The following is a 25072-nucleotide window of genomic DNA, read 5'->3' on the forward strand; positions in this document are numbered from 1 at the left end:
CTAACGAGGCAAACATGGACATGGTGTCATTGAGTTCCTCCCCTGTTGTTTCAAACGGCAATTTCATGTGGGTGAATACAATGTGAATTGACAATTACATCCTGAAGTGCTGTATTCTGAAGTGAAAATGAGGCAGACCTTATTCAGTCTATCTGTGTGAAATGACTCCTTCTTGTGCAAGTGCAGGTGCAAAAGGAGCTATTTGATCAAAGTGGTCCTGCTTGTAAGATACCTGCAAGTAAAAGGAGAGAAGACAGGATTGCATTTTTACCAATTATTAAGCATTAATAGAAAGTCTACTTGATCAGAAGTGGGACTATTTCGTTACACATGATTACTACAGTTTATAGTATTTTCAGTTCCTTTCTTCAGGGTGATGTCTCTGACTGCTCCATGAGAGTTACCTTCTTCCCAGTCATTTCTCTTGTCCAGCCTTGACCCAGAGAGAGTCTTTGGCAGTTTGTGATATTGTGGCTTGTGGGAGCAGAAACTGCAGGACAAGATCTTCCCAGTGGCCTCAAGCCAAAGTGTTAGTTGTTGGCTAATGTTTAGAATGGAATGCTGACAGTCATGGGTGAAAGAAACCTGACATTTTGCATTTCTGTAAGCCTGAAATCTGAACAAAAAACTGCACTGAAAAATCCACATCCTTGCCTAAAGTTTTTGATTCTTCAAAGAATCAAATGCCTTTGCAAGATTGCAGTAAAATTTCATTTAAATATTCTTGTTCTCATATCATATTCATTTATGTCACAGTCGTATAAATAAGGAAATCATGCTTTCTAGGGAAAAAATCCCACAACCTAATCATAACCTCAGATTTTTAGGCAAGGCAGGGAGTCAACAATTGCCATAGATGCAATCATCCATTGAAGTCGATAGTCATAGAAGGAAAAATTAAGGGCAAGCTTTGACCCATAAGTAAAACTGCTTTTCTTCTAGCAAGTCAGTTAATATACAGTCAGTTAATGTCAAAGTACACCCTTCACTCTACTTAATACTTTGCATAATTTCTCAGACTAGAAAAGGCACCAGGCTCTGCTACACAATATTTTGACCACGCAATCTTTAATTGTTGATGCAGCTTGATACTTTCATTAAGCTTTTGGTGCCTGACTGTAGTAACCTCACTTTCCACATTGAAGTTTATGGTCTGCTCCACATTTTCCAGTCAAAAAATTCTCATTACTTACATAGCTAGCATACAGGTGATTCCAGTCTTAGGCTTTGTCATTAGAATGAGAGCCACCACTGTTTTAACACACTGAAAATAATGATGACAAGGCAGGTGTGGTAAAGCATGAGTCTGCCTGGACGGAGTGGTGAACTCCATTTCCCATTCTCAGCCAGTGCGGCGCTCCTGCCTTTGGGCTTGAAGGCTCTGAATTACCCTGAGGCTGCTTTCTGGGCACAGGTCATTTGTGAATACGCAAAATTGCACCGGCAATCTGTCAGTGCTGCACATGGTTGTAGGCCCTTTTTAAGAGAAAATGTTTGCTAGCTGAGAAGGACAAGAAATTTTGTGGGAGGAGGACATCTAGTGATCTGATATGTATTTACATGAGCTGCATCCCTGCACAGCTCAGTCAGGCAGCTAACCAGCTGCAGGATTTCTTGAGGAATAGAGAAGAAGCAGACAGGTATGCTTTGCTATAAATCTTGGGGTTTTGCTGAGATACACCCAAAATAACAGCAGCCTTTTAACAGCCTAATTTTCAAATCAAGGCTCTTGAAATTAAATGTTGCATGGAAGTAGTGATTATGGCTACCCTTCTCATCTACAGCCGTGCCATCTCCCAGCCTGTATTTTGCTGACATTAATGACTAACACATTTCTAGCAGAATGGCCATTAAGATCCTGATGTATTTACTCCTAAAGCTTCCCATTGGACTACAAATCTCGTCAGCATAACAGCATCTCTGAAACACACTGACAGCTCTTTTATAAAGATTTAATTAAAAATTATTCTGAAAGTGTGGTTTATTACATCCCAGAATGATGAAAATCAGTTATTCAGCACTGTAACTGCAATGGGAGAATATCTCCGTAGTTCATGCTATTAGCCCTGACAGATTGGATTTCTTCTTCCAGATTTCAACTTTGAAAAACCCTGCTAATAACATGCAGATTTTGGGTTGTTTTTGTACCAAACTAGTAACTGCTGGGGTTTCAGCTCTGTGTGTGTGTATGTTACAGGCAAACAACATGAGTGATTCCCAATGTCACAGAGAATATGCAGAAGGGTTAGGAAAATCTCTTCAAAACATGTTAAGAAATCATGTGCCTGATTCGGGACTGAAACCCACCCATTCCTATCAGAACAAAACCTAAACAGAGAATCAATTTTTTTAAAAATAGCTTATACTGGTAAATCCATGACAGTAGGAAAATTCTAAATCTGCTTTGAATTTGAGAGGGATCAGTCCTGCCCTGCATAGTCTTAGACTTGTTATGCTGTATGATGCTTGTAGGTGGCATCCTCCCAGCTTCCTAATACAAATATTCCTCTGAATATCTGATTTTTCTGGGAAGGTAACAGCAGGTGATAGATGATAGCATTAATACTGGTGTGCAAGTCATATAACCATTTTATATGGAGACACAATTACCTAATCTTTTTCTCATTTTAGCAAACATAACCCATGGAAGTTGGCAGCAACAAGAATTTTTTTAAGGAACAATAACCCTGGGTGTCTTATCATAAATTTTTCTTAATTCCTTTGGCTGTTGAAAAAGGAATTCAAATTTCCCTATACATGGACAATTTCTCTTAGGGTTAGCAAGGTTTCTTTGTAATGCAGAACATTTTCATTCCAAAGTTTGATAAACAAAATTGGCATTGACCTTGCTGTGGTTATTATTCTGGTTTTTAATATTTTCAAAATAATTGATACTTTGTTTTCTTAAATAAAGAAAAATCCTTCTCAGAAGAAAAATATATAAAAATATGTTGCTTCCTCCTATTTCCTGATTCTGAAAATTGCCATGGGCCAAGCTCTGAACATAATAAAATTGAAGACCCATGAGGGTGACCTAAAGAATCACAATGGTGAAGAATTGTGATGTAGTGGTTTAGGTAATTTTGTAGCAGCTGCTTGACACTAGAAAAATGAGAAATGAGCTTTCTGTTGCTAAATATAATGAATTCCTTTTCTGTCCTGTAATAAATTGCCAAACTTCGTAAATGAAAACAAAGATGTGGTGCATGCAGATATAAAGGTTAATATGAAAATACATATTTTAAATGGAGAAATGCTGCATATTGCCAGAGGAGGATTTTCTTGCATCACATATTGCATAATTCTTCTAAATAAGGTATTTTAAAATTAGCAGATTGATGTAACACAACTTCCGTATCTTCAGAGCAATTTTCTATTATTTGCAAAACTGGCTACATATTCAAGAGCATAAATACAGCTGGGTGACTTCATTTCTGGGTAATTTTTAAGCCTCACTTCTTTTTACTGCAGTCTATGAGAATGCAGTAGAACAAGGCAGCCACTTTTAGTTAGAATTAAATTTAAATACCTTTCTGAATCAGACCATGAAGCACCTGATCATTTAGTAATAACATGAATTACTCTTTTAGTTGTATTTGCAATTGTATGAATTTCAGTGTGGCTCAGCTTGATTTTGAAGGCAGCAATAGGTGTCATTTATTGGTTTATGCCATATATGAATAAATGTACCATCAATAAGCAGTGGTCAGGTTTCTCTTGGTGATCACTGTAAAATGCTCATAATTACTATTTAATACACTTATGACAATATTAAAACTGGAAATTTGCCACCATGGGCAAATTTGAATGTATCCCCAGCCTCCAGGCTAGGCTTTTACTAGTCAGACTGTTCTGGGTGTACAGTGGCAGTCACTAGAGTCCCCCAGGACCCAGTATTCCCATATTCCATATAGCTCTTTCAGCCCAGCAGATGTCCTAAAGGACCTTATGAGTTCATGCTCAGGATGAGTTTCCCTGCAAGTCAAAAAGCTTTCTGGCACAAGACTCAAGTTACATTTCTCAATTCTAGTGATAACAAATTGTACTTAAACTTTCCAGAATGTGTAAGTAATATTTATACATTTAGCAAAGGCAAGACTTCAGCAGCTACAAAAATTGTATGTCATTTTCTTTTTTGGTCTTTGTAGGCAAGTGAAAGACAATGGATTTCTTCTCTACAAAACTGGAGGGATGCTGGAAGTCATCAAGCAAGTCACAGAAGCGAACGAAGTTGCACAGGTCAAGAAAGGGAGATGTCCCAGTAAATCCTGCTTGATTTCACCAATAACTTCACTGAAATGAACAGAATTCAAAAGGAGTGCGACCAGGATCTGTTAATAATAAAGAATGTGTTCTTGGGGTGAGTTCCTGGTACTCCCTGAGGAACTCTGCTGAAGAAAGAGTAGCATGACTTCAATATCTTTGGAAGCCACAGAACTCAATTTAATTTGTCAAATGAATCTGGTAAAAAAATCTGTACTCTAAACAAATCACATAAAATGTTTTCAAGAGGGCCTCTGCAATGGGCCTGGGAGCAGCCAGGGCAAGTTATTATTCAGGCTCCTCCTGCTGCTGTTGTTTCTCCATTCTCCTTTGTGGGTGTGCAATGGAGCTTTTACCACCTTATGTAATAGGCAGTGCATTTATATTTTGATAATTTTTAGAGTGGCTTATGAATATAAACTCTCATTAAAGTTTTTTCCCCCAGAAGTATCAAATTAGATGTTTTCAAAATTTCCTTCACTTAAAAAAATATACTACATTGAAGTTAAATTAAGGTTTATTTTGAATTTGTCAAAATTCACAAAAGACTTCTTTAGGTAATATTTAGTTAAAATATTCCACATTTACTAAATAAATACCTTGCATTGAAACTTAACAGATATGCAAGTCTGAAAAAATGCAGTCATAGCCATTCACCCCACGCCACTTTTATTTGGTTTAGTTTTTGGGGGTTTTTTGGGTTTGTTTTTGATTTTGTTTTTGGGTTTGTTTTTGTTTTTGCTTTTGTTTTTGTTTTTTTAAAGCAAGTAGACCAAGCGTAGGAGCTGTTTACAGAACACTGCCTTCAATATTTGTGGGTGAAGACCTTAAAGTGTTCCCTGAGCATGACCCATCTTGGATGCACAGTTGTGACAATGAGGATCTCTGCTGGGAAACACTCCTGGAAGAGCAGTCCAGATTCCATCACATGGATCAGCCCTGTTGAGTAAACCTGCTTTTATAGGGCAGCAGACAGCCAAAGGGTGGCACCCTGAGGATTTTGCTGCTTCTGGGATACTTCTAGTTATTCAGTATGTTTTAATTAATTGTCTTGCCAGTTCCAGTATTTTTCCCAGTTATACAAAAGTGAATAAAAGGAAGACCACACACATTTCTCTACTTGTGCACTAAATGTGCATCCCAGCATTTTTTGGAACACAGGAGGCTTTCCAGGACCTGGCATATTTTAATGCATACATGAGCCGAGCACTCTACGCCTACAAAGAGCTCAAAGGTCATGTCTACGTGGTCTGATGGACTGCACAGCTTCCATTTGAAAACAGCTGCACAGTGAGAAATAACTTTGCTTTGCCAAGGCAAGGGAAGCCTGAAGCAATAAATCCCCCACCTCCCTGCAAGTAGCATTGGTGCCAGCATCGTAGTAGCTGTTCAAAACATTAATGGTAGAATGTAGAGAACAGTTTTGCATAAGATCCAAGGGTAACAAGTCAATAACTAATTTACACTGTCATGCTTATTTAAGTAGTATTTTGTGTTTCCTGGGGACACAACATAACTTGGATAACACTTACTGACAGATGACAGATTGTCTCCACAGCTTTATGCAACCTATGCTCTGCAAAATACTGTTCACTACAAGCAAAATCAGTACTTAGGATAAAAACTGATGAAAACATTTCTTTCCTCTTTTGCCAAGGTTCTCATATTAAAACACTCCAACTCAACACAGTTAAAAATGGAGCAAGTCATATAAATTCAGTATTATAATATTATACAAATTTATACTCATTCAGGCACCTGAAGATGGAACACAGATCTCATTTTCTTCTAGATTTTCATAGTAAATTAACGTTTACATTCTTCTCATCAAGAATAGTGCAACCCTAGAACATTTAAAAAAATGAGTTTCACATTATAAAAACAGTATTAGGTAACTAATAAACTCACTCAGAATTTCCTGATTGTATCTCATTTTGATTAGCATGATAAAATGAAGAAACCTATCAGGACTTTTCATAAAATGGGATCTTAGTACACAGTTGCACAGGTCTTGTCCAAAATTTTAATTTTAATTCTTATTTAAGAGTGGCATATTTCATTTGCCATTTTTCATGAACTTATGTCCAGATTACCTGAAGACTCTGCATCATCTTTCCCCCACTGTCTCACCTGAGCCTGAAGGACTTTTTCATGGCCTGAGCTTATTTCTGCTGAGCCAACAGGCTGGTACTCTTAGCTGTGCCAAGAGCATAAAATTGCCTTTTATGTGCAGGAGGCAATGAGTGGGAAGAGGTTAAGAAGTTTCTTTCCTGAGCAGCCAGCCTTGGGAGGAACAAGATTGATGGCTGGTATTAACAGCCAAGACAAACCCAAGGCAGGGTGCCAAGGGATGCAGAACCCACACAATGGCGTTTGGCAGCCCTGTCCCAAAAGTCACCTGAGATCTCTCATGTCTTGTTGGACACTTTTGCATCCACATCCCTTTGCCACACATCCCCATTGGGCAGTGGTCTCTATCAGATAACATTTTGTGTTTGTTTGTTCATGTTTTTCCTTGGAAAACCAGCCAGGAGTCAATCGTACCAGCCAGCCCAGTCTTCTGGGCTGGAAGACATCCAGCCCAAAATAAGGTAGAGATTGGGAGAAACTGGTAAAAAAATGAAAACATCCTAAGATTAGTTATGCCACAGGCTAATAATTCAGAGGTTAGAGAGAAGTGCTGAATTCCTTCAAATCAGGTGTATGCATTCAATAGTCTCAACTAGTAAGTGGCTGTTCGAGATTTTAATGTTGAGTGGGAGTTGCTCTTTTTTTGGAAAGGGAGTGTTATACCAGTCAGGGAGAATAAAGAGTTGATTTGAGATTTTAACGTTGAGTGGGAGTTGCTCTTTTTTTTGGAAAGGGAGTGTTATACCAGTCAGGGAGAATAAAGAGTTGTATTTATTTACACTTTAATTTATTGTTTATTTATGATTAATTGTTTACTTTCAGTGATCCTAAAGTCCAACCTGTCTCTGGGAAGTCTGATGCTCTGTGATGAGTCCAGCTGTCTCAGTGTTTCGTGTCATTGCCAAAGCAGAAAAAGCCTGAAATGTACAAAAAGGTTGCTACAAAATGCATCACACAAACACAGATCTGAATTATAGGTTAGCATAAAATGCAACACTTCAGTAAGCCCTAATGGCAAGCCATGTCAGGACATATCAATCAGTGTGGTATAAATGAAAAAAATTACACTATTCCACTGTGATCATTCTGTGAAACTTCTTAGAAGTAGAATAAAACAAATGCTTATATCTCTCTTCCTCACAAATTAAAGGAGTATAATATTGCTGTGCTTATAAAATGATACTGACCTGCTTTTTAGAAGTCAAATATGTAAGTGGTGAAGAACTGGAATATGATATGTAAAAAAGACAATAGGCAAATGAGTCACCCCTTAAGAATTTTTGTTTATTCTGTATCTCAAGCCCCAAACCTTGTTGGTTCACAGAAGTATTTCATTTAGTGTTCCCATGCCTTTTTTTTCATATTCCAGAAGATGGCAGTAGTCCCACAGTATCTTATGGATATATAACAGCTGTTTTGTCTCCAGACATGTTGGTTTTTTTCCAGCTGAGTTTCTCTATTTTACTACTTAAGGAGTAAATATTCATTAACATTACTTCAGTGCTAACATACAGTTTGTACCCGAATTTTCTTATCACCCATTCAGAATTTGCTTTAAAAAAAAAAAATTTTAAAATAAAACTAAAATTAAAAAAAAAAGCATTTGTATTAAAATGCCTTATTTAAGGCCATGTAAAAAGACATGTAATACTATGCATCTATTAGTCTATTCTAGGGAGATATTAATATTTGTTCTGTCTTGGGCTGGAGAGCAGAATGACATTATTAAACTAATGACAGTTAAAACAGTTTTAATTGCAGCCCTGAGCAATCAGAAAGCTTAAACTTTTCAGCAAATATCTGTGCCTGCTGATGCATAAACTGGGGTACAAAGAAAAGCTTTCTCATTTTCATATTTGTGCTGCTAATTCTCCATTTAATCAGAAATCTTGTATTTGGCATTCTCTTAAGACTCCATAAAGTCAAACCATGACACAATAAAAGCGTTAAGTCCTCTTTTTGAAAAAAAAAAAAGAAAAAAAGAAGAGTATTACACTATAGTTAGAGCTGAAACTGAAGATATAAATCTTCAGAAGCTGATGCATGGTGGTAACTGCAAAAGATGATATCTGTAAACGTCTGTAGGCAGCAGCAGCATCAGTTTTGGAGATCACTGGTATGGCATGAGGCTTAATGTGACTACAAATGCCATCAGAAGGAGCACGAGAACATGGGAGGGGTTGGGAACATGGATGGGTTGTTTCCAGTGATGCTGCCTGCTGCATTTAAGGTCTCTCACTTATTGCTGAGGTTCCTGAGTTCCACGTGCATTACTTAGCTCTGTCCCTGGTGCATCAAAGCCCCAGTGAGCGCTGCCTCTGTGTTCCACTGAGATTATGCCCTGTCTCTTCGTCTGCGTTTTCTCAGCACTTGACACAAAAAACACTTGAGTTTGATCGGAACATTTGGATCTTACTTGATTAAATGTAATATATTACTTTAATGCCATCTCCAGTATTCCTGAAGATCACTTCCTTCCCGAGTGTGTTTCAGAGTCTGTAGTTTCTTTTTCTTTTAATCTAGGAGCCAACAATTAATTCCATTGTGATTACTATATTTTTGCCTTGCTTGCTGTGTGAACTGCAAAATACATGGAAGTTATTTTGGGGACAATAGATGAATTGTAAAGCAGCAATTGTGAAATTACCATGGTGAAATCCTAGCAAGTTTTTCTCCTTTCTTCTTGTTTCTCTTCCTCTTTCTCTGTTCTCTGAACTCAGTTGAGCTCCTGTCATGATGACCTGAGACTACTTCAAGGATGAGTAAAGAATGATTTAATCAATCGATAATCTCTCTTGACCTTGTTTCTGAAGGAAAAAGGAAAATGTGTTCAGAATAATTTAAAATCCTTCCTCTGTAACTTCAGCTGCTTGGAGCTGAATACATCTTCATTATTTTTGGAAAAATAACTGAAAGGTCCAATTTCCCTCTTGAAATCCTCTTGAATGCCTACCACAGCACTGAACTGCAATAAGGAGGATACAAGGCATTAGACACTTGTACAAAGTCAGGAGGAGAAAGATGAGCCCAGTTTCAAAAGTCCAACAGTTTCAGGTCCCTAAACTGTTACCAAAAGATAAGGATTATCTGGTGAGAGATGACTTTACACCCTGTGCCTATAACAAGCCATAATTTACTTCATTAATCACCATTTTTAAAGAAAGGACAAATTTAAGTGCTTCAGGGTCAGAAGCTGATGGTGGCTGGTTTAAGCTGGACTTGAAACCCCCTCTGATGCAACTGAGTGTGGCCCTGTGGCTCTGGCAGGAGGAGCTGCTGCATGTGTCAGGTGGCAGTTTCAGACAGGAAAGACATCGTGTTCCATGACAAAGCTGCTACAGGAAAAAAATGACAACGACAAGACCGCAGCAAGGGAACACAATTAAGCATTCACCCATATTTTTAGAGCAACTAATGAGGGCTCTACAGCCGTTCAAAGCAAAAACTAAAGTATTAATAGTCAACTAATACTTGGAATTTGCCAGTCTAGGAAACAAATTGTTGCCTAAAGCATATATCACAAAGGGAACCACGTGAGACTGCTGCAGGATGGTGCTGTTGTGAAAAGAAAGCAAACACATCAACGCACAGGACCTCAAACTTGGATTGCCACCTCCTTCTAATCCTGACCTGACTGCATGTGTCTTCACAAATCATTTCACCTCCATTCCCAATGCTCTGCTCACATTGCCTACAGAGGCTGTAAATTTTCTTTTAAATGAAGGAGCTTATTAGAAGGAAGATGCACATTTTCTGTAAATGTTTGTAGAAAGACAAGTCGCTGATGAAGCTGTCACCACTGATGGGTAATAACTATTTTATGGTGACAAACAACAGAGGAGGTGAAGTGAGAACAGTGCCAGGGGAAGACCTGAGAGGAACGAAAAGTGCTTTATATTTGACACTGTGCCTTTGATTTAATGAGTCTGCTTACAAGCTTCTGTTTCAAAGGGTACTTGTGTGAATTACAGGAGTGAAGATGCAGTTTCAGGTTGGAACAGTTACAGAGCAGTGTTGATCTAAACACAGGAAAATGGTGGGAGCTGGATATTCTGTGAGCCTGCTGCTCATCAAAGCTCACAACAGTTTTTCTTGGTTATCATCAGATCTGCTCCTTCTGACTACATTCTAGCTTACAAGTTACACAAATGGGAATCCTGGACTTGTAACCAGAATTCTCAGGGACACCCATTTTTGTTATCTTTTATTTTCCTTTCCCCGCCACCCCCCCACCCCCAGTTGTTTTTTATCAAGCAACAATTTTTGCCTGCAGTTACAATTATGGACTCAAACCTTTGAGGAATTTCTCTGTTTCAACAAAGTATGCAATGCTAATTTAACTGATGCAAGCTAAGTCATTAGACGTACAGATCTAAAAAGGTATCAAATACAGCAATCTCCTGGCACAACAGATTTCAAAAGACTCAACAAATGAACAGTTTTGTTGTTTAAATGCATGTACCAGTATAGGCACTGCAATGCTAACTTAACTGATGCAAGCTAAGTCATTAGACGTACACATTTAAAAAGGTATCAAATACAACAATCTCCTGGCACAACAGATTTCAAAAGACTCAACAAATGAACAGTTTTGTTGTTTAAATGCATGTACCAGTATAAGTACCAGTATGAACATAGATTCCTTGTTGTCTTAATTCTTCCTAGTCTGATGTAAGCACTGTGGAATATCGTGGGTGCACTAAGGGCTGTAAGTGCACTCTGAGGGAACACTAGGATGAATAAAGGAGGGGATCACAGGTTATTGGATGGTATTCTTCAGTATTTTTACTGATAACTTGGGTGACAAATCAAAGGTCACTCTTACTCAGCTAGTAAGCAATATTTTTTTTATTGGTAAGCAATATCAAACTGGAAAAAAACCTCAACTGGAATTGAAAACATCCCTGACTAAGTGGAGCTAAAACAAAATTCAATCCTTCACAACTAAAAACAACGACCCATAGCCAAAAGATACACAAAATGTAAATGCATATGTGAAAAAAGTTGTGCTATATACAAAAGATGTTATTGATGTCGATGTCTTTACAACCCTCAAATTACCAACCTACTATATGAAGAATTAACACTAAGTCAGTGATGGTTCTATGTTTCTATGTCATACTTTTGCATGCAACATCAATAGGGTGGCAATAATTTACTAAGGATCCTGACATGAATCTAATTTTCAGCAGGTAAAACTAACCACTGGCTTCTGAGTCATACTTAGGGTGCAGTCCTTAAAGTTATCTGTCCCTGAGGCTTTCTTGTTTTCTCATCAGTATTGACAATGTCAGCTACCCAGAAACTGTGACTACAAGCTCATTCAGTTGCAGATGTTTAGATATAAAAATGTTCAGTGCACTAATTTTATTTGCAATCCTTTTATTCATAAATAAAGGGGTTTTCATTTCAAAGAAGTTAGAAAGAGTTTGTATAATTGTTATGACAGCCAAGCAGCTGCTGATATGCTTGGTAAAACTCCAGCAATATTCCTAAACTTCAAATAAAAACTGCTAAATCCTACTTTTAATACTCATGGACTTTGAAATCTGAGAAATTCTAGCAAGATACATGTTTCAAGTCTTGCTCACTCCTTACTAGTGAGGCAATGTGGGGTCTAAAAATCTCTTCATAGCAACACATCCTAGTAACCTACCTCAAAACATGACTTCTGCATCAGATTTGATGTACATTAAATCTGTAGATTTAATCTACATCAGCAGATTGATGGTTAAAAATCCATATTTCTAGAAGGTTGCAGATCTAAATGACTGGCACAAGGAGCAGTACCGGCTCCTGTGGTGGCATTAACATCAACATGCCTGCTTCTGCTATTTCTTGCACCACTTTGTAAAACATGCATCTGCCTTGTAAAATGACCTGAAAGCTTACTGTTTCCCCCCCTAAGTTTTATAATTCTTTTTCTACAAGGTAAATGTTCAGTCTTCCATGTTTGAGTCAGTCTTTATACTGAATGATTCATTTGTGTCCCTTCCCATTCAGGATATTCTATGGTTCTATGATTTTAGACAAAATATTTAGATGGACTCTCTCAGAATGTTACACAGCAGAGCTGAGTGTCCTTACACGTATACTCAATATGTGATCTGTGTGTTTTCTTTCAGTTACTCAGGTGGAAACAATTTGTAGGGGGTGGTGATATCTTGAATTAATTTTAGTCATACAGGTTGGAAGAAACACAGGAGCTTTGAGCACAGCAACCTTTCTCCTAGCCTGAAAAGAAAGTCTTCCTCATCCCCAGCCTCATAAATGATTGATTTTTTTCCCAAGCTGCAATAGTTTAATTTAAGAAATTCTTTTCTTATATCCTTAGACCATTGTAGTAACCACAGCATTGTTACCACTGCTGTATGAGCAATAGAAAGAGGCTCTGACTCCAAAATAACTGCAGAGGGCAGCATTAATTTGTTATTTAAACTCTCCAGTGACAGGAAAGGTCAATATCCCTTGAAATATATTTTATATGTAAATAACACAGGGTTTTGATAAGCAACTCTTCATTTTTTGCTAAAAGCAAATATGAGAGGATTTTGTGATACACCACTTCTTGAAAAAGTGTGTAGCTATATTACATTAAAATTTTCAGATTCTGAATAGACTGAATAGAGTGTTCTGTCAGAACCTGTTTTGTTTGTGCTTTATTATAACATTTTACAATACAGTGGCATTTGCCAACAACTTTTTACAATATGACTAAAACCACAAAAGAGAGATTGGCAGGAAAACAAGTTTGACTCTGTTCTTGTTTGTCCTTGGTGAATGTCAAGTTAATAAGACTTATACCAATTTATACCAGCTTTTTAACATTATGTTTATTTACACAGATATCCAATCTTTACTGCTAGTGAAGTTATTGTTCTCTTTGCAATTCCTGGGACTATAAGATATTTTTTCAGGGCACAGGGAAAACTTGAATCTTTGGTTATGGGTAGGTAGTCTTGTGAGACTTCATGGGAAAGACTTCAAAATAGGCTTACCCTTTGCACATGAAATAAACTACAGACTCTTTTCTCATCCTCTAGAGATCATCCCAGCTCTCACTTATTTCTTCACTTACAAGTATCTGGTTTTATGGGTCTCAAAATATTGTGGGAGCTCATTAGCAAACCTTCAGTGCAGAAGAGCAGAAAAAATGCACCCTCCGTTCAACAGGTGCCTGATGGATTTCTCAGTCTTACTTAGTAAATCATTATTTTTCTAGGAGCTTTTCCAGAGTCCTGCTTTAGTTTGGAGAACTCATTCAACTAACCTTCCTTTCTGTTCTTGTGGTACTGCTCATTCCCTTTAATCTGACCTTGACTTCTCCCTTTCTTTACTGCCTGCAGACTAGGTATTTTCTAGTTATTAGCATTCGAATATGTAGTTGCACATTTTTCAGTGCCATGCCTATGTGAATTTGCTCTTCCATTTCAGTAAAACAAAATGTTTCTGTTTCTGAATGTACAGTGCTTTGTGTGTGTGTGTATACACACCGTGGTCCATCTGAAAATGCTCTGAAGCTCACTCCTCTGAATGTTTATCTCTGTGGATCCAGATTATAAAAGTCTGATGGGAAACCACCCTTTCTTCAGAGGACACTTCAAAACAGTTACTTGCAGCTGCCATATCTGCTCCACTTTTAAGTCTTTCACTGAGAAATTGCAATTTTTTATTTGAAAAATCAGAAAGCAGACACTAAATCTTGCCACTAAACTGCAATTTTAAAAGTATGAACTGCACCAAGATAGAGAGGTCTTCCCATTACAATGGGAAGGACTCCAGTTCTCTGCCACATTTGCATCACAAATTGGGCTGTTTTTAGCCTCTGACAATATTTGTTTAAAATTTATGGCCCTTGCCCATCTGCATTTCCTAGTTCATGGTATGTATGTATAAGGAGAGAAAAAAAGAGGGAGAGAAATTCTTCCTAACATTCATTTAAATATAAAAGTTCTCTGTTTAAAATCGTTCTTGATGCAGAGGTTTACTTAGAATTTATTTGTAAAAAGACTCCACAGATGCAAGTGGATGCTAACTGCCTGCTGCTACAGTAATATGTCCTGCAGCCTAAATAATATATCTAACCATGCCAGAACAGCCAGCAGCATGGGGACTAAAACTGCTTCGTCCTGCACGCTGTGTAGAGACTGAATGCATTGGGCCATGATGATAAGAATGGGAATGGATTTAAATGGCAGCCAGAAACTTCATATCACTGGGAAAGAAGACAGAGCTTTTCTGCTTGCTAACTTTGTCACATGTCAGCTCCTGTCACATGTCAGCTCCTATGTGGCCAACATAGAAGTTAAAATAATAAATAACAGCGCTATGATATTTGTTGCTGTTTTCCAAGCATTTTGTCACAATGCATGTGGAAATGGATTTTAGGACTTGAGAGGATTAACTTTTTGTTTTCTAACAACATGTAAGACTGTTTGGAGTCTTGGATGCATGAGGTAGGGAAGTCCTTATCAGTGTATGTAGGCAATAGATATGCTATTACCATGGTTTCATGGTAAAGCATCACACTGCTGAGTATTTGTGTTAGGTTTGAAACACATGCAAAAGAGGCAATTATTGTATTTCAACACCAAGAGTCCTGATAGACATAAAAGATGCCTTCACAGTTAACTTTGATGACAATAGTGATCCTCATATCATTACAAGTAAGATTTAAGTGAAACATTTTTTCAATAAAAAGATACATTCTGTATTTCACTAGGTAAACACCAATATTTGCAGAGACATAAGTGATTCAATGGATCATGGATTAAAAACTGCAAATTTGGGATTTTTATTCTGATGAAGGAATGGCTCTTTTGATAAGGACAGGCAGCTGCTGCTCATTTTTTCCCTTCTACACAAAGCCAAATAGACTCTAAGCATAATAACACACAGTTTGGATAATGTTATCACCATATGTTGTAACAAAATGATAATAGCAATGTTATAAGAAGAAATGGTAAAATATGTCTTGTTATTTCTACTGTACAGTAATTTCTGAAATTGTTTTGCCCAGTTTCATGTGACTGCTTCGAAAGATGAACCTAATTAAGGACTAGCTGATTGAACAGCTGACATAACTTGTAGCCAGAAGGAATATCCCTCCACAGCTTCCCTGGCAATCAGCTCTGTGAAGGGTTGACCCTGGCTGGACTCCAGGTTCCCAGTAAAGCCACTCTATCACTTGTCTTATCTCAGAAGGACAGGAGAGGGAAAATATAACTAAATGCTCATGGATCAAGATAAGGACAGGGAGAGATCACTCACTGGTTACTGTCAAAACAGGCAAAACAGACTTTCACTTGGAAAAATTAGTTTCATTTATTACCAGTCAAATGAAAGTAGGATAATGGCATAAAAAACCAAATCTTAAACCCTCTCAATCCTACACCTCCCTTCTTTCCATTGCTCCCAAGTTCTATCCCTCCTTCCTGTCAGTGGCACAGGGGAACGGGGAATGGGGATTGCAGTCAGTTTGTCACACATTTTCTCCACTACTCCTTCCTTTTCAGAGGGAGGACTCCTCACACTCTTCCCCTGGTCCAGTGTGGGGTTCATCCCACTGGAAATAGACCTCCACAACTTCTCCAGTGTGAGTCTTCCCCAAGGGCTGCAGTTCTTCACGCACTGCTTCAGTCTGGGTCTCTTCCATGTGTTACTGCCAACAGGAACTGGCTGCTCTAATGCAGTTTCTCACTCCAAGGGGCCAAAGGAAAGGGCCTGCTATAGTGTTGGCTTCCAAGAGGGTCACAGCCTCCTTCATGCATCCACCTGCTCCAGAATGGGGTCCTCCATGTCCCACTCCCTTCATGGATGCAGCTGCCTCAGCATAGTCTTCACCACAGGTTGCAGAGGAATCTCTGCTCCAGCACCTGGAGAACCTCCTGCCCCTCTCTCTTTGTCTGCAGAGATGTTTCTCTCAATTATTCTCATTTCTATCTCTGGTTGTACTGCTGTTTTCCAGCAACTATTTCCCCTTTCTTAAATCTGTTATCCTAAAGATGCCACCGCTGTCACTGATGGACTCAGCCTTGGACAATGGTGGGCCTGTCTTGGAGCTGACTGGCACTGCCTCTGTTGGACATGGGAAACCTTCTGGCAGCTTCTCACAGAAGCCATTCCCGTAGCTGCCTTGCTGCCAAAACCTTCCCATGCAAACCCAATACAGGTTAGTACTTCTGAAATTTCCCAACACCTTCTCTAAGAACTCCCTCTCCACCGCTCACCTGACCTGACCAGGTTGAGGCCACGGGGACTGTGGGACCATCACAGTGAAATATCTGTGGGCAAGACCCAATGTTCTTCAATGATTTTAGCAATGTTTAAGCCATTAACTGTTTCAGTCTCGCACACCTCTCTGGGGAATATAGCATATGGAGCTATTCAGGATCTTATTACATGAGATGCATTGTCACAGTAATCCAGCTGCAAGGGAAGGTGTGAAAGACTCCATTGCATGCATCAAAAAGGAGGCAGAATTTTAAAGCAGTAAATTCAGTAAATGAATCTGTATCCATGATATTAATAGAGTGTGTGTCACACTGACAAGCAGTGGTGAAGCAGGAGCAGCATGAGGGTTGTTGGTCATGGTTAGTGAGTCAGTGTCAGAGGCAGAGCCATAGCACGGTGGTTGGGGGGACTCTGACTTCTCCGTTGCAAGAAGAAGAAAAGACATGCTCTGTTCATATCTGATGACAAATAAGAGCCTTGTTCTGCTCCAAAACCTACTCTGTGAGATAAGAGAGTGAAGCCTGTAAGTAATTTTCCTCATGGCATCACTGGATGCCTTGCCATTACCATTGCAATGAGACAAACCTTTTGTCCATAGGGTACAGTCACACATGGCCCATTTTTCTGTGGTTGAATTCACCTCCCTCAGCTATATTGACAAGACAAACTCAGAGGCTTTCAGGAATGCTGAAAGGTCTGCATACACCTTGGAGAGGAAATACAATCATAGAATCGTATAGGTTGGAAAAGGTCTCTTAGACAATCAAATCTAATCATTAACCTAAGACAGCAGTGTTCACCAATTAGCCATGTCCCTAAGTGCTACATCTACACATCTTTTAAATATCACCAGGAATGCTGACTCTGCCTCGGGCAGCCTGTCCCAACACTTGACAGCCCTTTCTATGAAGAATTTTTTCCTAATGTCCAACCTAAACCTCCCCTGATGCAACTTGAGGTTGTTTCCTCTTGTCTTGTCTCTTGGAAGAAGAGATTATTTGGGAGAAGAGACTGACCTCCAGCTGGCCACATCCTCCTTTCAGACAGTTGTAGAGTGTGATAAGGTCCTCCCTGAGCTTCCTTTTCTCCAGACTGAACATCCCCAGCTCCCTCTGCCACTCTCATAAGATTTTGCAGATATCTATAATCCTTAAGTATTTTGCACACCTTACTTACCTGCTATGAATTAATTATTTCCAATAGGTTTCAGCCATTTTTTCCTGAGGTACAGCTGATCTATTCAAAGATGTCAAAGAGCTCCTCTCCTTTCAATGTGTATTTTAGCTATCAAGATATTCTTTTGTGGATAGAGTAGTTCCAGTTATTTAAAGTGAGTGTCTATGACACCAGTAAAACATCAGGATGGCATTTAAACGAGGAGTTTTTGAAAAATAAATATATACCAGAAAATTTAATAATTAGTCAGCAGCAATCTTCTGAAATGCACCCTCATAATTTGCCATTTCATGTAGAAATTAGTGCTTTTTGAAATGAAAACCAGGTAACTTTCATCTGCTGTGTAACCTCATAATTACTATGAAGAAAATAGAGAAATTAATATATTTGTAGTAAAGAGTATTAGTAGCTAATATTTCAAATGACAAGCATATACCATGGCTGTATTACTGCTGTTTAAATGCCATTCATGTGTAGGGCTAGTTGGAAAAATATTTGCAGCTACAGCCTTGTTATGAAAAAATGGAATGGAAATATTTCATAATTGGAAAGGTGGGATAAGAATGCTGCCACCCAGGAGTGCCAGGCAGCCCTAAGGCACTGGTTTAAATGTTGGAGTTGTGTAGGGAAGAAAAACCTGCCTTGGCAGAAATGAATGAAAAACAAGCATCATTTAGAGAGGGCAGGAAACAATGACAATGACAACAAACTCAAATAAACACACCCAGAATATTGAAACAACCCTAATGCAAGTGTTCAGTTTCTTGTGGTTGCAGAGAGTGTGTAACAGCAACACATGAACAGAAATGTGCCCTCCAAAGTGACTCCGAATTTTGGGTGTTTCTTTGTCCTTCCTTTGAGCTCATAAACCATGAGGGGAGGAGGAGAAAATTATTGTAGCTGTGGGTATCTCTTGCTCACACCAAATTATGCCTTTGCTACCAAAGGAGGAATTTCTGAAGGGTGTGAAGGGTGTAAAGGCTGACCTGTGGGACTGGACAGCAGCACAGATGGGAAACTCAGAGCAGTCTGACAGAATTTAGCTCTGTAGAGCCAAGCAAAAAAGACCCAAAATAAATTACCTCCTCCAAGTTTTTATTTTCTGGTTCCAGGAAATTTGGAATTTTTTTAATAGACACTGAAGAAGATTTTATTGCATATATGCATATAATTGATAACAGGGGAGAATTTCCAGATTTTATAGCCCTTGAGCAGTGCAATAGGCTATATTCAGTATCCTTACTGGAGGCTGACAGTTTTATCTCTGTCATCCTCCAGCTATCTGATAAACAGCCTACATTTGCTTGATCAGCTGGTATGGCAACAAAACATGGCATTTATGTTCATTTTGTGTAGCAGGTGTTTCTATGAAATATCCATACTACTGCAATTGTCAGTGGTTGGTTGCTGTCATCCAGGCATAAAAATGTCCAGGGACACAAAGAACAAGCCAAATAATCTTCTTATTTTCATAATTTTCATTGCTAGAACAAGAAGTAAGATCCAATGAATCAGTTGTATTTACTGAAAGAAAATAAAAATACACTAAAATGTAAAATAGGAAAAGTAAGTTAGTTAGAGTGTCCCTTATACCACAAATTTGGATTCTTATTCTAGATGTTATTCATGATATTAAGACTTTAGGCATTAGGAAAGCACCACATCGTAATTTTTATATTCCCTCTGATTTGTATAGTTCCCTTCATTAATGCATGCTTGATAACAATTATTTTAGCCAAGCTGTGGATGAATACAAGAAGAAAGGACCACCCTTAGTTAGGACTATTAGTTGAATTTGACAGTAGAGGTAGTCAGGGTAGGAGGAAGCACTGCAAGAGCAGCAGCAAGTCCAGTTGGCTAGTTAAGAGAGACAGTCTTGTGTGACATATGGCAATGCCTGGGAGCTTTGAAAACTCCGCAGTAGATGTCACCCTCAGCAGGAATTTACAGCCCCTAAGCAGCCCAAAGTCAACACAGACTGTTAAGGAAAAAAGACCATCATTTCTCCACTCAGCATGCAGTGTCCTGAGCATTTCTTGGGATATAGCAAAGTGCAGATCACTGATCTGATTGATTACTCTGGGGCCACATCATCAGCGTGGCAGTGGTCACAGTGGGAACATGATTTTCAGATTTGCAGCTTTGCTGGCTGTAAGTGTGCCAGTGCAAGGGGAAAGGAAAAGCTACGATAGCTCTAATGCACAGGCACAAAAGCACACCATGGCTTGTCATGGCGATAGCAGCAGGCTCCACAGCAGCAGCAGGATATTGACATTCCCCCATCTGGGCTCTCCAGGTTGCCAGTCACCCTGTCTATGTTGAGCATTTCCCAGGAAGGATGGGGTACAGGGCAGCAGGGGGAATGGTGCTGATGCAGCTGCTGCTACCACCCTGCTGTCCTGGCATTGGCAGCTGCAGCAGCATCACAGGGAAATATCCTTGGCAGGCTAGCCTTGCCTTTGGATGCTCTCCACTCTTCAGCAAATAAAGGATTATTCTCCCCATGATAATTCCACATGTGGTTGATTGCCAGCCGCCTCATGAGTACTAGCTCTGGTAAGAGAGCTTCTGCTGACTGGGCACGGCTGACAGGGGACTGAAACCTCAGAATGCCTTCACTGCTGTCCTCAGCACACTGCAGCACCCAGAGAAACTCAGCACAGCTCTCAGGGTGGTGGCTGCTGCTGCTGCTGCACTCTTGCTGAGTGCTAAGAAACCCAGGAGCTACAGATTTTGGTTGTTTGCTTTTCCTGGGCCTCTTTTGTAGATGACATCAGAAGATCAAGCAATGACAGCCCCAGTTGCTTGGAGTTCATGATTTTTGAAGAAAAAAAAAAGCAGGAAAGTATTAATTGTGACAAGCATACAATTTGGATCTTTCTTAGCCAATAAATGATGATGAGTCACAAAATTTCAGTTCCAGTAGCTCTCCAAAACTGGCCACTAATCCAGAGTTGAGTCAAAACACAGATGAGTTCATTTTACAAATCTGCTACTGGTAGGTCTCTGAGCCAAGAAACTGACAATTCATACAAAGGCCACAGGTGATAGGTAAGGTATTTATAAATGTTTGCAGAACCTTGAGTAATTTCCAGCTCACTTCTTTTAACTCCATTTATAATTTCAGCAGAAAAAAAAAAGCTGGCAATGGTGGGGGCAGGAGCTAGGATTTTTTAAATTCAATTTTATGGATGACAACAACCCAAATGCAGTTACTGCTGAGATTTGACTTAAAATAATCTCCTTAATCTACTCTACACCCTCATTCTCTAGAGACTGAGATTGCTTCACTCAAATTCAAAGACAGTAATAACATGAACAGAATAAAGTGGAGTGAAGCAGTAAACCTAAGACAAACTGGAAGAATAGAGATCTCTCTTTTTTGGAAGACAAACAAAAAGTGTCTAAAGTCTGGGTTCTTTTTGACATTCATAACTTTAAAATAACTAGTAGTAGTAGGAACCAGGTTTTCTGAAAACCCCTTCTCTTTCTCAGTGCCTCTGAAATTTTAGTGGTTTCTATAGAATTCTAAATTTATTTGAAAATGATCATTTAGATGTTTAAAGTCAGGCACCAAGCAATAGGATCAACCTCCTGAAGAGGTCTCCTTTCATCCAACAGAGAAGAATGAACTCTCACCATCTACGCCTACAAACTAGTTTTAAGCAAAACTGTAGTTCAACTGTCTGTGTTAGCTGCTCCTCTGCAGTAACCCCTTTTTTTTTTGTGTTAGTGACTGAAAAATGGAGCACAAAATTTAAGAAAGTTAACCTGAGGTACTACTAGCCCTAGGAATATATTTTTGTACAAATAAAACATACAGAAAATATTAAAGAGCTCTCAAAGGTAAGTTAAGTAACAGATCCACAAAAGTTACAGGGAGGAAAATTAATTTCTAGAGACTTTTGTCTCTATCTGAATAAAATAGAAATGAAAAGAAAAACAGAATCAGAGCATATCCAAGCTCAAAACCACATCAAAACTAATATCAGTGACTAACAAGAATGAAATTAAAGATTATTCAAAAAGTTAATTAATGAGATGCATAAGGCAAGCTGAGTTGATTGTTGCAATACATTTGGTTTAATAAAAATAAAGCCATTGGATTGGGGCTTTCCCCATTTCAGTTTTTTCTGTTCCAGATCATAATTTATTTTTAATAAATTTGGAGACACATATCTGGGAACAGGAATTGTTAACCTGCCACATGGCTGAAATTGCTTTTGCTGTTGCAATTTTACGGTGAGTGCAAATGGGACAATAAGATTCTGTATATGTAATTGCTGAATTTATTATTCATACTACTGTTTTTTTAAATACACAGAGGAGATGATAAATTTGCACTCATTTGTCTATTATCTGAGAGACCCAGATCCATTCACTTTGAAGACAGTTACAGAAACAAATAAGGAACAGCTATTTGCACAAAGTTTTGAATAAATAAATAGATTCAATTAATTTATTTGCCAGGGATTTGGGTCTTACACTGCTATCTATTCCTCTTATCTCATGGAAATACAGACTGCTGGCTCCTGCCCCAGTTTTAACGTCCAACAAGTTTTGCTTGTTCTGGTGCACCCAGTGAAGTTCTGGACTAGGAGGCTCATCCTCCCAGGCTCTCTGACCAAACCAACTGTCCCAGATGGCAGCTCACAAGAAGGCTGCACTAAGGGTCAGTGATCTGGTGAAGACATTGCCCAACAGCAGATTACTCACATGCTTTGGAAATCAATGTAATACTTGTTTTCAGATGAAAGTACCCCTTGCTGTGAAATTTACATTTCTTTCTGTGTCCTCTGTGCATTACAGTCTGGGTATGAGCATGAAAGGCATATTTCTCAGACACTCTAAGCTGGTCTAAATCCATGCTGCTACCAGTAATTTTACACTTTCCCTGGTTTTGACACTATATTCACATGTGATGGCTGAGCCTTATGAGTTTGCCCATTTAATTACCCTGATTGAACATAAATCCTTCTTTTGTGCATAAAATCTGCTTCCAGTCCCTGCACAGCTAAATCAAAGTCTTTTAATTGAAATAAGAGCAAGTGAGGAGACACAAGGCCAAAGTGTGGGTGGGAGCCCAGCATCTCCTTCCTCCATTTTGGTGGTATCATGTCTTTAGATTGGCTGGAAGAGAACAAGCCTCCTACCTCCAGTTAGGGTTTGTTTAGTAAAAGGTGTTAAAGTTTGTTTAGTACCTGCAACTGCAGCTAGCATTTAAACTATGTAAAATGAGGATGAAAGTCTGATGTTCAGTTAAACCTTTTGCTTTCACAGATTTAGCCTTCCTCACAACTGTTTGCTGCATCAAATTTTATTCCTTTCATTCTCATCATGCGAGACTGTCTTTTCATCTTTTCCATCCCCCAGATTCCTTCCATCCTGGAATACATCAATGAAATCACATTAAGTTTACTCTAAAATAATTTAGTAGCATTTAACAGACTGTGGATTGAAATTCATGTCTCACATGGTTCTGGTTTTGCAGTGCAAATTATCCTGGAAAATATGGCAGAAAACTGCAGGAATTGAGAAACAAAGGCAATTGTTACAGGAGTCTGTGGTCAGTAATATCACAATAGTATATGGAGGAAGAACACAACTGAGCTGATAATATGGAATTAATCTGTCCCATGGGCCATTACTCAGCTGCAGCACTGGTGCCGCATGTCAGAACACATGTCCTTCATAAGAGTGTTATTTGACAGGACTTTGGGGACCAGACATGTTACTGCTGTTGCAATGCCAGTAAATTCTCCCCAGACTGTTCCTGACAAGTGTTTTGTTCGTTCCCATCCACTCCACCTGAGAAACAGCCTTCTAGACAGGGTCACCACCTACTTGTTTGAACCAGAGGACCAAGAGCTGAACACTCTGTGCATGTCTGTGCTCACAACTCCTGAACCCCTCAGGATGATGTGGAGACAAAAAAGAACAGGGAAAGGGGGTGACCTGTGTGCTGTCTCTTACAGGAGATCAGAAAGAACTAGGGAAACTCTGACTAAACCATTTGTGGACATGGCAGGTGGTTGTTTCTGGATGAGCACTTACAAGATGAGAACACTGCTGCTGGGTAAAGGCCGGGAGGGCAGCAAGGAAGGTTGATGCAGTTTAAATGCAGGAGGCTGTCTGAGGGGAGTTCTGTGAGCCATGAGTGTGGCAACAGGTCTTCTGGCTGACCTCTCCAGTATTTCCTCTTGTTACTGGGAGATCATATGATTGATGTTAATGACTGAGCTGGCCCCATCCGTCTCCTATTGCCTCTCTCTGCCAACAGATGGGAACAAAATTAGCAGCTGGTATTATTCTCTGCTGTTGCCCCAGCTCTCATTAATGAGGCAGCCTGAGTGCAGTCCTTTATTCCTGCTTCCCTGCCAGTCAACCCCTGGGCCAGGATAACAGCCCGTGCCTTTCTCTTGGCCTCATGCTGTAGTCCTCAGTAATTTTGTTTCAAGGTGTTTAGAGGCTAGGCTGTTTGATTTGTTCCCTTCACCATTTTAGTTTGATTCCTGCTATGGGCTTTTTGTTCATGAGTCAAGCTCCAAGAGAACACTATTTAAAATGTGAAGTGTGAAAGCACCAGAGAGCTGCAATGGCACAATGTATTATTCTCCTCCATGTAATCTGAATAATTCATTAGCTCAAAAGTCCAGGAGTCAGTTTTGAATTTGCCATCCTCCTTTTTTTTTTTTTTTTTTTTTTTGCAGAAGCCACCTATTTGAGCCCAGGTCAGTAAGAGGTTTGATGGCATTGAAGGTTGCTTCTGTAGCTGAGGACTGAAGAGAAACTCCAGTTTTGTTGGGCTGTAGTTTAGATAACTGGTTAGATACAGACATCTTGGGTGAAAAACTTGAACATCCACTTGATCTATCCAAACACAGCATAACTGTGCAGTTACCCCAGAGCTGTGGTATATTTCAGTTATGTATTACACGTGTTGATTTCTCCAGCAAGGTCTGTTATTGCCAGAAAAGGGAACTAGTGGGACAAGTAGATTTGTGACCACTGGTGAGTGGGAAAAACAGAAATGTGTTTGTTTTACATCATTTTTAGTAAGTGATATTTTTCATTTGCAGAGTTTAAGAGCTAAAGAAATGATGTTGTGGCCAAAAAAGTAAAAAAGACATCTCTTACATAGAAACTCCATAAGAATTGGTGTGGTTAACATATAGAAAGAGTAGGTAGGTTTACCTACAAGGTATTATGGTATCGTTCTGATAGCTGCTTGTGGAATATTAGGAAATCAGCCATTCTTTCAATTGCATGG

Source organism: Onychostruthus taczanowskii, unplaced genomic scaffold, assembly GCF_017590055.1.
Source record: "Onychostruthus taczanowskii isolate IOZ18803 unplaced genomic scaffold, ASM1759005v1 scaffold29, whole genome shotgun sequence".
Taxonomy (NCBI): Eukaryota; Metazoa; Chordata; class Aves; order Passeriformes; family Passeridae; genus Onychostruthus; species Onychostruthus taczanowskii.